Source organism: Cryptomeria japonica, chromosome 3 (genome assembly GCF_030272615.1).
Source record: "Cryptomeria japonica chromosome 3, Sugi_1.0, whole genome shotgun sequence".
NCBI lineage: Eukaryota > Viridiplantae > Streptophyta > Pinopsida > Cupressales > Cupressaceae > Cryptomeria > Cryptomeria japonica.
In genome coordinates, this window is record NC_081407.1 from 826,094,639 (window position 1) to 826,107,408 (window position 12,770).

The window sequence follows — 12,770 nt, forward strand, 5'->3', positions numbered from 1 at the left end:
GCTCAGGTCTGCATTGAGGCATGGTGGCTAATAGGTGGGATCCTCTGTAGTGAATAGTGCCAAAAGGTTAAAAAGTGACAAATGAAGGTTTCACTTTCATATTTATGAGTTATGCACTTTTTCATTTTATGATTTTAAGTTAAAAACCCTATTTTCTGCACTTTTTCTTCAATCTCGCATATCTTGAGCTAGGGAGCTCCAATTCTCACACCGTCGGTGGCATTGGAATCATGAGTTGACCCTCTCATTCCATATTAGTTACATAACATTCTTTGATGAGCTATCAAGCCTTGTTGTGAACTCACTTCATCAAAATCTCTATCACAATTCACTGTGGTAAACATGATACCTTGTTTCATCTCACTAATTAGCAAGCCGAAACAAGGGGGCATATAGCCACCCACGAATTTCATCACCTTCCTTAGTAACCATTAGGTGATTTTGTGATCTAACATATCATTTTGTAGGGTATGGTTCCTAATTGTGTACTACAAATGTCGTTGGGAGCTTCGTTCGACAACTTATGGATATTTCCTTTTTTAAATGATGTTTACTTTTTTGTACTTTAGCTTGCATATGCACGTAATGTCATATGACCGCTAAAGTGTGGGCTAAATGTAGTGTCATAAATTGTACACCCTTGCTAGGGTGGTAAAATTTCACACTTAGGTTAGCACCCTCCTTAGTGTGTCTTACATCTTGCATCCCTAATTTCCCTTTAAGAATTTATTCAATTAATTTAATTAAATCGAAAGTCATGTTTCATCAATTTACATGTTATAAAGATGGGCCCTTTACGCTAAGTGTACCCCTTTTCATTTTAGTCCTCCAATGAATCATTTAATCATAAACCCTAATTATGTCTTATTTTGACCTTTAAGGCTTGATTTTGCATATCAAATCATCTTGAAATCAGTTGTCACTTTGGGATACACTCTAATATCATCATATCTAACGGCCTCGAAAATTTGGTGAAAAGTTGGTCGAACCATGGTGGGATTGCACATGGTCCTCGACCTTTTTTCTCAAAATTTTGGGAGCATAGTCCTATGATGTAATGATGCTTAAACCCAAAATATTGGTGGGGAATTCATATCCTAGGTCAGCCTAAAGATGAAATTATGATCTAGGGTTTCATACTTAAGAGCTCTCTTTCTTCATTTGAAGAGGTCTTGTTCTAAGAATCTAAGGGCAGGTTTTTGGAGCAGAAAGAGACTTCTTTGCAGTGAAAGAGTAGATCTTTGAAGTCATCAACCATCATTTCATCAATTGGGGGCTTTTGAAGATGTAGGAGAACAATAGGAGATCACCGACTGAAGATTGACTTGTACCTCTCCCTTGGGGTTGGGTATGGCTTCATCTTGTTTTCATGTATTTGCATAAGCTTCATGTTGATTTATACTCATGCTTTAGATCACTTTGCATCATGGATTTAGAGCATTTACTTTTTCAATTGTAAGCAGTTAGGGTTTACTCTTTAGGTTTTCTCTAGATTGCTTGCTTTCATTTTAGGATCTTGCACACACACAAGGTTCTTGCACACACATTTTCAGTATATTATCAGTTATTTGTGGAGGTAGAAATCACCAACATAGGGGTTTGACTAAGGCAAACCCTATATAGCCACCCAAAACCCTATTTTGCAGATTCAAATACAGGTTCGGATCTGAGTGTCGCTGGAAGTTTCAGGACCAAAGGAGCTCACAGAGACAGCTCTTGAGTGCAGATTTCACCAGAAACCCTAAGGACAGGGGTGTGGTGCTTTGGTCCTACCTAGGACAAGGGCATGGTGTCATGGTCCTACCTAGGATAGGGGCGTGGCATCTTGGTCCTGCCCTTTGTCAGCAGGATTTGGCATAACAGTGTCTTGCAGGCCTCAAAACTCACCCTGTCAGTTGCAACTCCAAAATTGCAGAATTAGGACAGTGGTGTGGCACCTTGGTCTTGAACATTTATGCTTAGATTTTAGACATAGGTGCACCTCATATTTTTCTTCCTAATCTGTACTTTTCAGTAGTGTATTATTTGTTCTTTGATCTACATTTCCAAATTAGGGTTTGCTTACTTACTTGCATTCTAGGTTAGATTGCATTTTGAACCATTCCTCTCTCTCATTTATAGAAAGGGAATAGAAAACCTAAGAGGTGATCCTCAACTCTCTCTTCCATACATGAAGTAGCCCAAAGTGTGTCACCTCCCTAGGCTCTTTCATATTCTATGAGTGTTAATGAGAGTGGAATTAGAGTTTTTGTACTTAGTCTCACTTTTCCCCCTACATAGATAGAAGCAAGTGGTTGGATTACTTCATTCAAGATGGGATGTTATTTAGAGGAGTTCAGTTGTGCATACCTAAGAGTTCTATGAGGGAGAATCTGAGAAAGGAAAAACATAATGGAGGATTAGTTGGACACTTTGGTGTTGACAAAACAATAGCATTGGTGAGTGAGCATTACTTTTGGCTCCAAATTCATAAGGATGTTAGGAAATATGTGCAAATTTGTAGTTTCTCAATTGCAAAGGGTAGTAGTCATAATGTGGGATTGTATAAACCATTGACAGTACCAGAAAGACCTTGGGAAGATATAAACATGGATTTCATACTTGGATTGCCTAAAACACAGAGAATGAATGATTCTATATTTGTGGTAGTGGTTATATTCTTGAAGATGGCTCATTTAATACTTTGTAAGAAGACATCAGATGCATTACATGTATCGGGCTTATTTTTCAAGTAAGTAGTGAGATTGCATGGATTACCTAAGATCATAGTTTCAAATAGAGACACAAAGTTTGTTGGTTATTTTTCGATAAAACTTTGGAAGAAGATGAAGACATATTTGAAGTTCAGTCCTACTTTTCACCCATAGACTAATGGAGAGACAGAAGTAGTAAACCAGATCTTGGGAAATTTTTTAAGATGTTTAGTTGGAGACAAAACTGGAAGTTGGGATTTTATTCTTGCACAAGCAGAGTTTGCCTATAATAATTCAGTAAATAGGAGTATCAGAAGGACACCTTTTGAGATTGTTACCAGAGCACACCCTAGAGGTATATTAGAATTAAGAGATATTAGCAGTGAACACCGGAGAAGTTCAGAAGCAGAAGAATTTGCAGATCACATGAAGGACTTACATATTCAAGTTAAGAAACATTTGGAGGACATGAACAACAAGTATAAGGAGAAAGAAGATGAGAAGAGAAGACATAAGGAATTTTAAGTTGGTGATGAAGTGATGGTGTATCTAAGAAAAGAAAGATGCCTAGTTAGAACTTATAACAAGTTGCAGATGAGAAAGTTTGGACCTTGCAAGATTTTGAGAAAGTTCAATTCTGGAAATACATATGAAGTGGAGTTACCAGATAGTCTGAGTATTTCACCTGTATTTAACATTGCAGATCTTCATCAGTATCATGAACTAGAATTTAGTGAGGATAGTATTGTAGAATTGGAGAAATAGTTTCCCCCGAAGGAACTGGATCAGATTGAAGACATTTTGGATAGTAGGATTGGGCGTAGTACCCGGAGAAGTCAGTATAAGGAGTATCTTGTGAAGTGGAAGGATAGACCAGTTGAAGATTCATCTTGGACTTCTCAAGAAGAGGTAGACCGCCTTGGTTTTCCTTTGACCCCAGCAAAGTAAGAGGCTCACTTTTTTAGTAACCCCGAATGTCTCATGCCGGAGCATCCTTGGTTCATGGCAATCTTGCATCAACCAAAAATATTTCCTTTCTGTTTGCAATTTCAACATTTCTTTTTGTGTTTCCTCAATTTGGTTGACCAGAACCTATGGAGTTGGATTTTTCTTGAAGACTTGATCATCTTCCTTATTCCCAAAGCATGGAGCATTTGGATCATTTTCTGGCAAGTTATCGCTATCGGTTTCCGAGACAGTTTTTTGTTACCAGTTGCTTGGACCTATTTGCATTGGTGAGCTACCGGATCCTCTTCGTAGCTTGTAGAGCCATGAGCATTGATTTTATTGTTCCTTGGAATGTGGTTGACCTTTCCTTTGATTCTCACTCCGTCCTTTAGATTTTCTAGAGGATTTTCTTTGTCGGAGGCCGACCTTGTTGGTTTTTACATGTTAGTTCTTATTCTTCTGATTTTGATCCTTTTTGGGCCGACTGGATCCCCTTGGATTGTATAAATCATTATAATAGAGAATTATAATGTATTTAAGGATTTAGACAAAACATAGAAGTGAAATCTTAAGTTTGAGGTCGTAGTTGTGACCGTGTTCTGTATTTTGAGCATGTTTTAGCAAGCTTGTGAGTCAGTTACTGTAACCCAATTGTTACCAGTTGGTTGTAATAACTTTTCATGATATAATATAATCTGTTCTACATTGCCTCCATTATGTCCTTGTATTTCCATTGTGTTTACTCTTGCTGACCGGTCTGGACTGATCTCCTTGACATCCCTCCTTACTAGTGGCTGCACCACAAATGGTGATTGTTTATTGAAAAAATAGATGTTGTTCGTCAAATTGTTGTATCAAACAAGAGTGCAAGGAAATATTTATCTAATTTTCTCTAATGTCATTCACTCATTTACATCAGAATAGGTGGATAATAAGGTTGAGAAAAGAAAGTTTTGAGGGGACTTGAAACCTATATAACATATTTTTAAGGGACCTAAAACCCTCAAATTTTGGTGGGATCCAGAACCCACTTACAGAACATTGTATCAAAATAAAACACAAGCAACCAATAGCCTACAATTAATCATGTATTTGGATAAATTAGATGGCTTCACTACTTAACACAAAGCTACTAATTTATCAATATAAAATATCATTATTGTTTTTTATTAAGGAAAAACGGGTTTTACAAGGACCTGAAACCACATAGTTTATAGACAAGATAAAATATCAAATAAGTCCACTAAGACTGGAAAGCTGCCAAACAGACACAAAAGAACAATAGCAATGAAACAAAATTTAGCAAAAGAACAACAATAGAAAAACCAAGCTAATCTAAGGACTTTAGTGTTTTGGAAATCTCAGCTTCTAGTTTATTCATCTCTCGAGCCACCTTCTTCAACTCCTAGATGTCCTGAGGCACAAAATCCACTTTTCTTTTCAAGTTGGCTCTAGTCCTCTTCGAAGGACCGGAATCCTCTTTCTAGCTTTTGTCCTTATCAACATCCAAGTCCACAACCAGGGTCCCTTGTTGAGTGTTTTCTAGCTTCTCCACCAAGGTGTTCATAGTAGTAGCAGAGTTCTTCACAATCCTGTGGCTTTGCTTCATGATGGAATTCATGGTAACCTGGATTTTGCCAACTTCCTCTTCTAGATGTTTTATCTTTTTCTCATTATCCTTCTTCATCTTATCTATAAACTCAATAGTTTTTTGAAGGCATTCGACCATCAACATCTTTTCTTCTTTGGTCCATGAAACTCTAGTAGCCTTTCGATACACCCCTGTAGCTTCTACTTCATCTAGCCTACTAGAAACAACCATGTTCTTAATACTGAGGTCCTTAATTTCATAAAAAAACCACTTAACAATTATGAAGTAGTCAACTGCCTAGTTTTTAGCAATTGCCAAAATATCATCAGGGAATTCCCAGTTCGGCTTGAAGTAGTGGCCTTTAGGTCTAAGATCACCAAGCAATCTGGGCCTATTATCTATGTTAGTTTGAGGGTGAGAGGAATGGGAGCCATCAGTAGAATCTACGGTAGTGGAAGAGTCCTCAAGAGATTCATCAAAGTACGAAACCAATTTTTTCTTCGGATTCGCTTACTCTTTGATTTTAGCTTTTTCGGATGAGCCAGTGAGGGTTTTCACTAAGGAGCCTTTTTTGTTCAAGGGCTTGGTCTGTAAGGATTTCTTTGGTTTAGACTTAGGGGGGGGAGTCTCTTCCTCTTCCCAATTAGTGTCCTAGTTAGCATCATCCTCAGACAGGCTTATATTAGTATTATAACCTTCTGAAGCTAAAGACGAAATGGGGTTAGATGGGGCCGACATGTTAACAAACTTCTCATGGATTGATAGGATAAGGCCCGCTTGCAGGACATGGTATTTCCTAGGCCTTTTATGGTGTTTCTTAATGCTATGTTTCAAAGAGAAAAATAAGTAGTGAGGAAAAGAAATCCTTACCTTGTGTCGAAAATGATTGAGGAGGGAAAAGTGGTAGTCGTAGACTCTGGTAAATCTGCCATCCACCGTGATATATTCCATTATAACTTTGAGAACCTCCCTCCAAATCATCTTAACCTTCCCAGCGAAAAAATAACTGTTAGATATTTTTACCAGCACCTCCTTTTCCTTGTCAGTTTTGGGGAAATTGATGACCACTTCATCCGATAATTTTCTATCGCAAAAGAACTTCATCCCCTGTATGGAGAGTCCAACTATTTCCCCAATGAGATTCTCATCAATTTTAACCTTTCTCCCAGAGATGACAATCCCATCCTCCTTCCAATTCTAAGTGAAATACTCTGTTACTTTAGGGTTAGCACCATGGAGCTTCTCAAGAAAAGGATTCAATCCGCCTCTCAATATGCCTCTAGACCTTCCTATTTTTCTTGTGCTTCTCACAGTTGTTCAGCTCAACCCTCTTCCTACTTCCTCCCATTTTATCATATGTAAATATTTTATTGTTTGTAGAGAAAATAACTTGAACAAAGAGCCAGTTGTGATAGCAAAGTACTCACAATACATGCCAGCCCGCACCACATTTAGAGATAATTAAGGCATCACCACCATATCGAATGGTAACACTATACCAAAATCTACTCCACTTCATTATTATTAAAAATGACAGCTTTCCCATGAATTATATCATAATCAATTTAGGTTATGACGTCAACACCCAATTCACTATAAGCCTGCCACGTTCGTCGATCCACATGCTTAACCCCTTCATTGGCAAAGTAGTCGGCCACCATATTAGCTTCCCTAAAGGAATGAGAAACTCTAACCTTCTCAAAGTTGGATAAGATGGATTTAGCTTCTTCTATCCAACTTTTAATAGTCCATGAGGGGGGGCAATTTGCCTAGAAGGCATTCGATTATGTTTTTTGAATCCTCTTCAATCCACATATTTTTAAAATTCAATTTACTTGCAAGATAAATTACCTGGAAAGATCCTATGGCTTCGACTATGTGATTAGACTGTGAGCCCAAGGACAGTGCCACAACCAAAATGAAGTTGCCATTATGATCTCTTAACACTCTCCCACTCCTAGCTAGCCCAAAATTACCCTTGGCTGCCCCATTTAAATATCATTATTGTTACATTCCTCTTGTGCCCTAATATTTTGTCATGTTTTAATGCATTGATATATGTTGTTCTATATCATTGAACAATGATTCCTAATGCATTTGTGAATTATTTTGATTGACAATCATTAAGTTTAAATAAGCTATTTAATCATGTTTAAACATGCTAGAGCTAATGATGGTATTTCAGACTAACTACAATGTTTTGATGGTAGTGGATGCAGGGAATTCATTATCCTCTAAGAAGGGAGGGAAAATATCATCAAGAATGGGAGGTACGTAAATTGATCAGTCAAGATTTCCATCTGTCTCTAAACCTATAAGTGTGGTCCTATCATGTTTTGTAGATTGAGCCTATTATTATGGAGTTGTGTCTTAGGTATCTATTTAAGTTGATTCAAGTTTTCGAGAGGTGAAATGAGGATATCTTCTTGTCATAGATTCTTGGTGTTGAGCTTAGTCATCGGTTAACCAAGCTCATTAAATAATGGTATTAATAATCATTTTGGGTTTTATCTTAAGTAATTTAAATGTGCTATATTTAAAATATAATGACCATAATTGCATACTATATGGAGTACATATTTATATAAATAAACATGTACACATATGTGTATCTGTGGAATATAAATTAGTGAGGCACTACATACATATATACCTATTTATAATATGTACCCCATATTGTATGCATTGTGATTGTAAAGTATCGTTATTGATACTAGAAGAACTCATAAATATAGTAATACATGAAGGTAATGGCCCAAAGCAAATGCTCACTTGAGCAAGCAACTTCATTATTTTAAACATATATCTTTGCGATAAAATTTATTATGCCCATATTCTTTAATGCGGCAGTGGACTTCAGTGAATAAACACGAATCTCATAAAAAATTGAAGAAATTCAACTTGGCGCCTAAACTTAATGAGGCTGCCATTATTTAGAAAACATTATCAAGAACTTTATATCATCACATTAAGCAAAATAAGGCTATCGCCACTAGCTTATAAGCTAGAAACTTAATGTATATTGTTATCTCCTGAAATTGCACCCTCACCAAGTTGCAGAACTTGGTATTTCAGGGAAACATAGAAACACTCCTAGGTTGTGGTTCACCTAAAATTGGAGTGAGTCTCCGGATGAGGCCGACTCCTAGATGTTCAATCTGGTTATCATCTATACTACTAACTTGTGGGGGTAAAGGGTGAGGAAATGCATGAATTAAAATAACCTAAAATTTGAAAATAAAAAAAGGTGGTATACCAAGATATCAAACAGGACCTGCAGAATAGCTTGCATACACAGGATAACCAATGAGAAAGCTTCATGTACACAACTCGATCTTATATGTCTCTTGCATAAGTGTTTCATAGGAAGGCTTGAATACTTAACCTCTAGAAGGAAAGATGCTTCCCACAGATAGAAAAACTGTATTTAACACATCCTATGACCTACAAGATACATATTTTCTGCAAAAGGTGCTATTATTGAGACAAAAACTACAAGGAAAAACAAAGAAATTCACATGTAGTCATATCAATCAACTATCATGCACACAATAAAACAGAGAATGAGAAGGCACAAATACTACTTATCTCCATTAATCATCAAGGTATTCACTGTCATACATGTCCAAAAGAGTTACAAAAGAATGTCTCTACAAGAAGGACTCCAAAGTCACTAAGTGCCAGAAAAATGCATAAAATGAGAACTCCTACTCCCTCCACAAATGAGTTACAAAAAATGATTAAGTAGCCAAGATCCACCAAAATAGGTTCTAGAAACCTCATAGATCGGATGCAACAAAAAGCCCACAAATCTAGCCCCTAGATTTCATCTGAAAGAGTCCCAAAGTATTGAAAAAGTCAACCTTGACCATGTCCAACCTAATGACTCCTTAAAAATGCATTAATATCCTCAAAAATGCTTCCAACCTCCCTCAACAAACCTTGACTACTTCCAACTTGCTTGGTTAAAAATATAAAAGCCATCCTAACACTTGGCCAAAACACTCTCCACTTATCCACTTGTAATGAATAACATCTTTATGTGGCACTTTTTCATTTAAAATAACAATAAAGTTAAAGTGTTTTATAAAACAACACTTAGCTTATCGTTCACATTATAAGACTATACAAAAGACGTGGTCTTTTTGGATGCTAAGGCATAAAATTCTAAGTTCAAAGGGATAAGACATAAATCTTAGCCCACCATGGCATTTGTGGCAAGGTTATATTTAAAAAAAAACCAAAGGCAAAAAAACCTTCAAGGCTTGAGACGTTTCTAGGGTATACAAACCCTAAAAATTCATTCCACAGCCTCATTCATTTTATTTTACATCCTGCATTTTTCTTCTCTCGTGGCCACCAATGCTGAAGATGAGGGTTTCTGGAAATTGAGTGAAATTTCTTCTGCTGAAGCTTTGATCTTCTATTTTGGAGGTTCTTCGCAGGTAATTTCTTTTCCTATATAATCAGTGTGATCGCTGTGTTTTGTTTTATGCTGTTCATATTTATCAAAAACTGCGATCTTGCTATGAGACTTATCCTCTATAAGATTTTCCATCTTCAAGTACTATTTCAGATTAGTGACTCCATGGGCACTGTATTTGGCATAAATTATGATCATATTTTCATGATATTGCGCACTATATTGGAACTTAACAGCATGGGTTGTCTTTGATTTGGTCTCACTTGTCATAGAACTCTGACTGTAATTTGAGTTATTAATGAAACTTTGAACTTTATTCAAACAAATGCACTTTTGTACCCTTGCCTTGGCTCCTTCATTGCCCAAAAAGTGATATATACGAGTTTAATTTGATGGTTGTTTTCAATGCCCTGTTATTGATCAATCTCAGAGATCATAAGCATTGAAGATTAGCCCCTAACTTCATAGACCGCAACATGATTGCACTGCTTCATGACTGTCAAAGTCCACTTTTAATGTTTTACTATCTCATTCCATTAATAGATCATGATCTCTGACTGTCTTCTTGGTAAATAGACTGTCTTATATATTATATTGACTACTGTTTTGCTATGAATGAGCACTTGATATGACTGCTATGGGAGGGTATGGACTGTATACCTTTTCTACGATTGATTCTAGAAGCTGCTCTTTTATGGTTCTGAGAATTCCTCTGGACTGTCATGTCTTGGTTTAAGGCTGCAATAAAAGTTTTGTAATGATGTTTAAGCCTTTGGTCTCTAATGCTGTTCTTAGGCTCTTTTCATGAGGCCAATCATTCATTGATCTCTTCAATCATGTTATAACAATCCATAATAATACATATACTACTCATTGACTGTAACCTTTATTAGAAGCACTGATGATAATCTAATTATTCATATTTGGATCTGCATCTTCCTTTGTGATAGTATTAATGATTTAGCTATCACTATGTTTTGTTTCATATTATATGCCTTCCCTGCAAAATAGCATACTTAGCAATAGACTGATCTTTTCCTTGATGATCACTGGTTTCTCTGTCAATGATTGCATTGTCATGGTACTATTGCATCTTGAACAATATTCTTAAAGGGTTTGTCCTTTAGATTGCAATTGGCCTTTAAATCTATTCCTGAATATTGGTAAATCTGCTCCGAAATAAGCACTTATAGCCTCTGTTCTTACTCAATATAATAGACTGAATTTTCAAACGATGGCAACAATATTCACTCTATGATCTTGTACCATCTTAACCTTGCTTGGCCTGCAATTTCTTGACTATATTTACACTCTCTAGTTAGGAGATCAAAACATGACAAGGTAAGGACTATGACTATCCCTTTACTCTCTGAATTGGCTCTTCATACTATTCTCTGTACAATTGCAGTACTGATATTGCTCTTAACCTTCACTGTGTCATTAACATTCTAACAAGACTGCCATGGTTGAGATCTACTGGAACCTTTGTATATGCATAGTTTTGAAGGTCACTTTCAAAAAGCCTCAAATGGCTGTCAACTGTGAAGGTTAATGCACCAAATAATGATTATCCTCTATGCGCCTTTATGTATGCTCTGTACTATTATTGATTATATATCAACATCATCATGATGCTTCTCCCTCTTTGCCTGATCATAACTACAATGCTCACCAGTTTCTCTAACTGTTATGCATTGCTGTCCTTTGGAAAGATCACTCTAATAAGAGATACTCTTTGACTCTTGACAATTATTTCACTGTTCTCAAAATGATAATGATTGCACTGTAAACATTCATTATCCCTAGCAGCATGCTAGGCTCAACCCTCTTGGGAGCCACATTTACCCCACATGCTTATACTGATCATGATCACCTACATTTACGCATGAAACAAACAGTTAGAAATAAAATGCTTACTTTGAGTTAGTATGAGGGCTTTTGATTTGTCTTTGATCCTGATGCACATAAGGCTAACTTATGTATGTATAAGTGAATGTTCATGTATGGTGTGTTGTTCTCAAATTCTGATTCCCCTTAAAAACCCTTACAATAAAATAATAAACTATGTCTGCAGAAGAGAAATCGAAGAGAAGGAAACTTCAGAGCAACATATGACAAGGTTTTAAAACCTTCTACACTTCGAACTTATCCAAAGTTCAGGCGGGTATACCTTATGTGAATTGACTTCACACTTTTAAAAGACAGATCCACAGTAAACCACTCCGAAAACCAATGAATCCTATCGCCTCAAAACTAACTGAAACAAAGAAAGAAAGCTTATGCTCATGTTCAGTATTGACTTACAAGATATGTAAAAGATAACCACAATAGATACCAGTGCCTTATCCAGGCCACAAAGTCATCTAAGTTCAAACAATAATCTCACAATTAAACATCTCCATTCATCCCATCACATCGGCTTCTATAAAACCCCACATATGTCTGACATACATAAGAATTTACCGTCATCACACCTAGATAGCATTAATCAAATTCAAAGTCTCCCACAAGGAATTTATTGATAGAAATGATTCCTGCATATTTAATTTCCCTCCTAAAGAGAAAAGCTAAGAAACGCATCTATTTAAGACTGCCTTACAATCCATATTCAAATGAATAACCCTAGATTACTCAGATTGAAAACAACAAATATTTGCAAGCACACTTGAAGACAACACAGATTCTAGGCTCAAAGTTGATGGTCTGTGTATTGATATTTAATTCAGAAAATATTACAAGACACTTAAATGTTCTCCATAAGACTTAAAGAAAGCTTAGATAAATTTTTGCAGCATTTTCTTACAATTACTTGAGATCGTTTTTTAGAAGTCCTGGTATCCATTTATAATAGCATGGATGCATACAACCTTCGGACCTTTCAAAAGAAAGTTTGTTACAAACAAGAGTTTTTTCCAAGAAGCGGTTACAAGTCCTTTTTAGCATTTGCGGCTTCCTCTGCTTGTTATTCTGTTGCAACCTCTTCTAACTGCTCTACATCCAGCACTGTGTACTTTCTTGTCCACTCTTGGTATACATCATCAGTAGGCCACGAGAAGTTAATCACTTTTCCCTTCGTCTTGGCTAATCTTTTCCAAGAGTTCCTCATTTTGTTGAC

At 36.4% G+C, this 12,770-nt stretch overlaps 1 protein-coding gene across 20 annotated transcripts in view; it reads left to right on the forward strand.

Annotated features, from left to right (window-relative positions):
• The first annotated feature begins 9,398 nt into the window (after nt 1–9,398).
• Nucleotides 9,399–12,770, forward strand: part of LOC131054791 (uncharacterized) — a 111,660-nt gene continuing 108,288 nt past the window's right edge. For 5 of the 20 annotated variants that reach the window (XR_009108040.2, XR_009108043.2, XR_009108041.2 and 2 more), the window contains exon 1: nt 9,406–9,677. The gene's annotated coding sequence lies outside the window, so the exon portion shown is untranslated. Of the gene's footprint in view, nt 9,678–12,770 lie in introns of all 20 variants that reach the window. The other 15 variants (XR_009108051.2, XR_009108048.2, XR_009108050.2 and 12 more) reach the window with 10 other exon arrangements.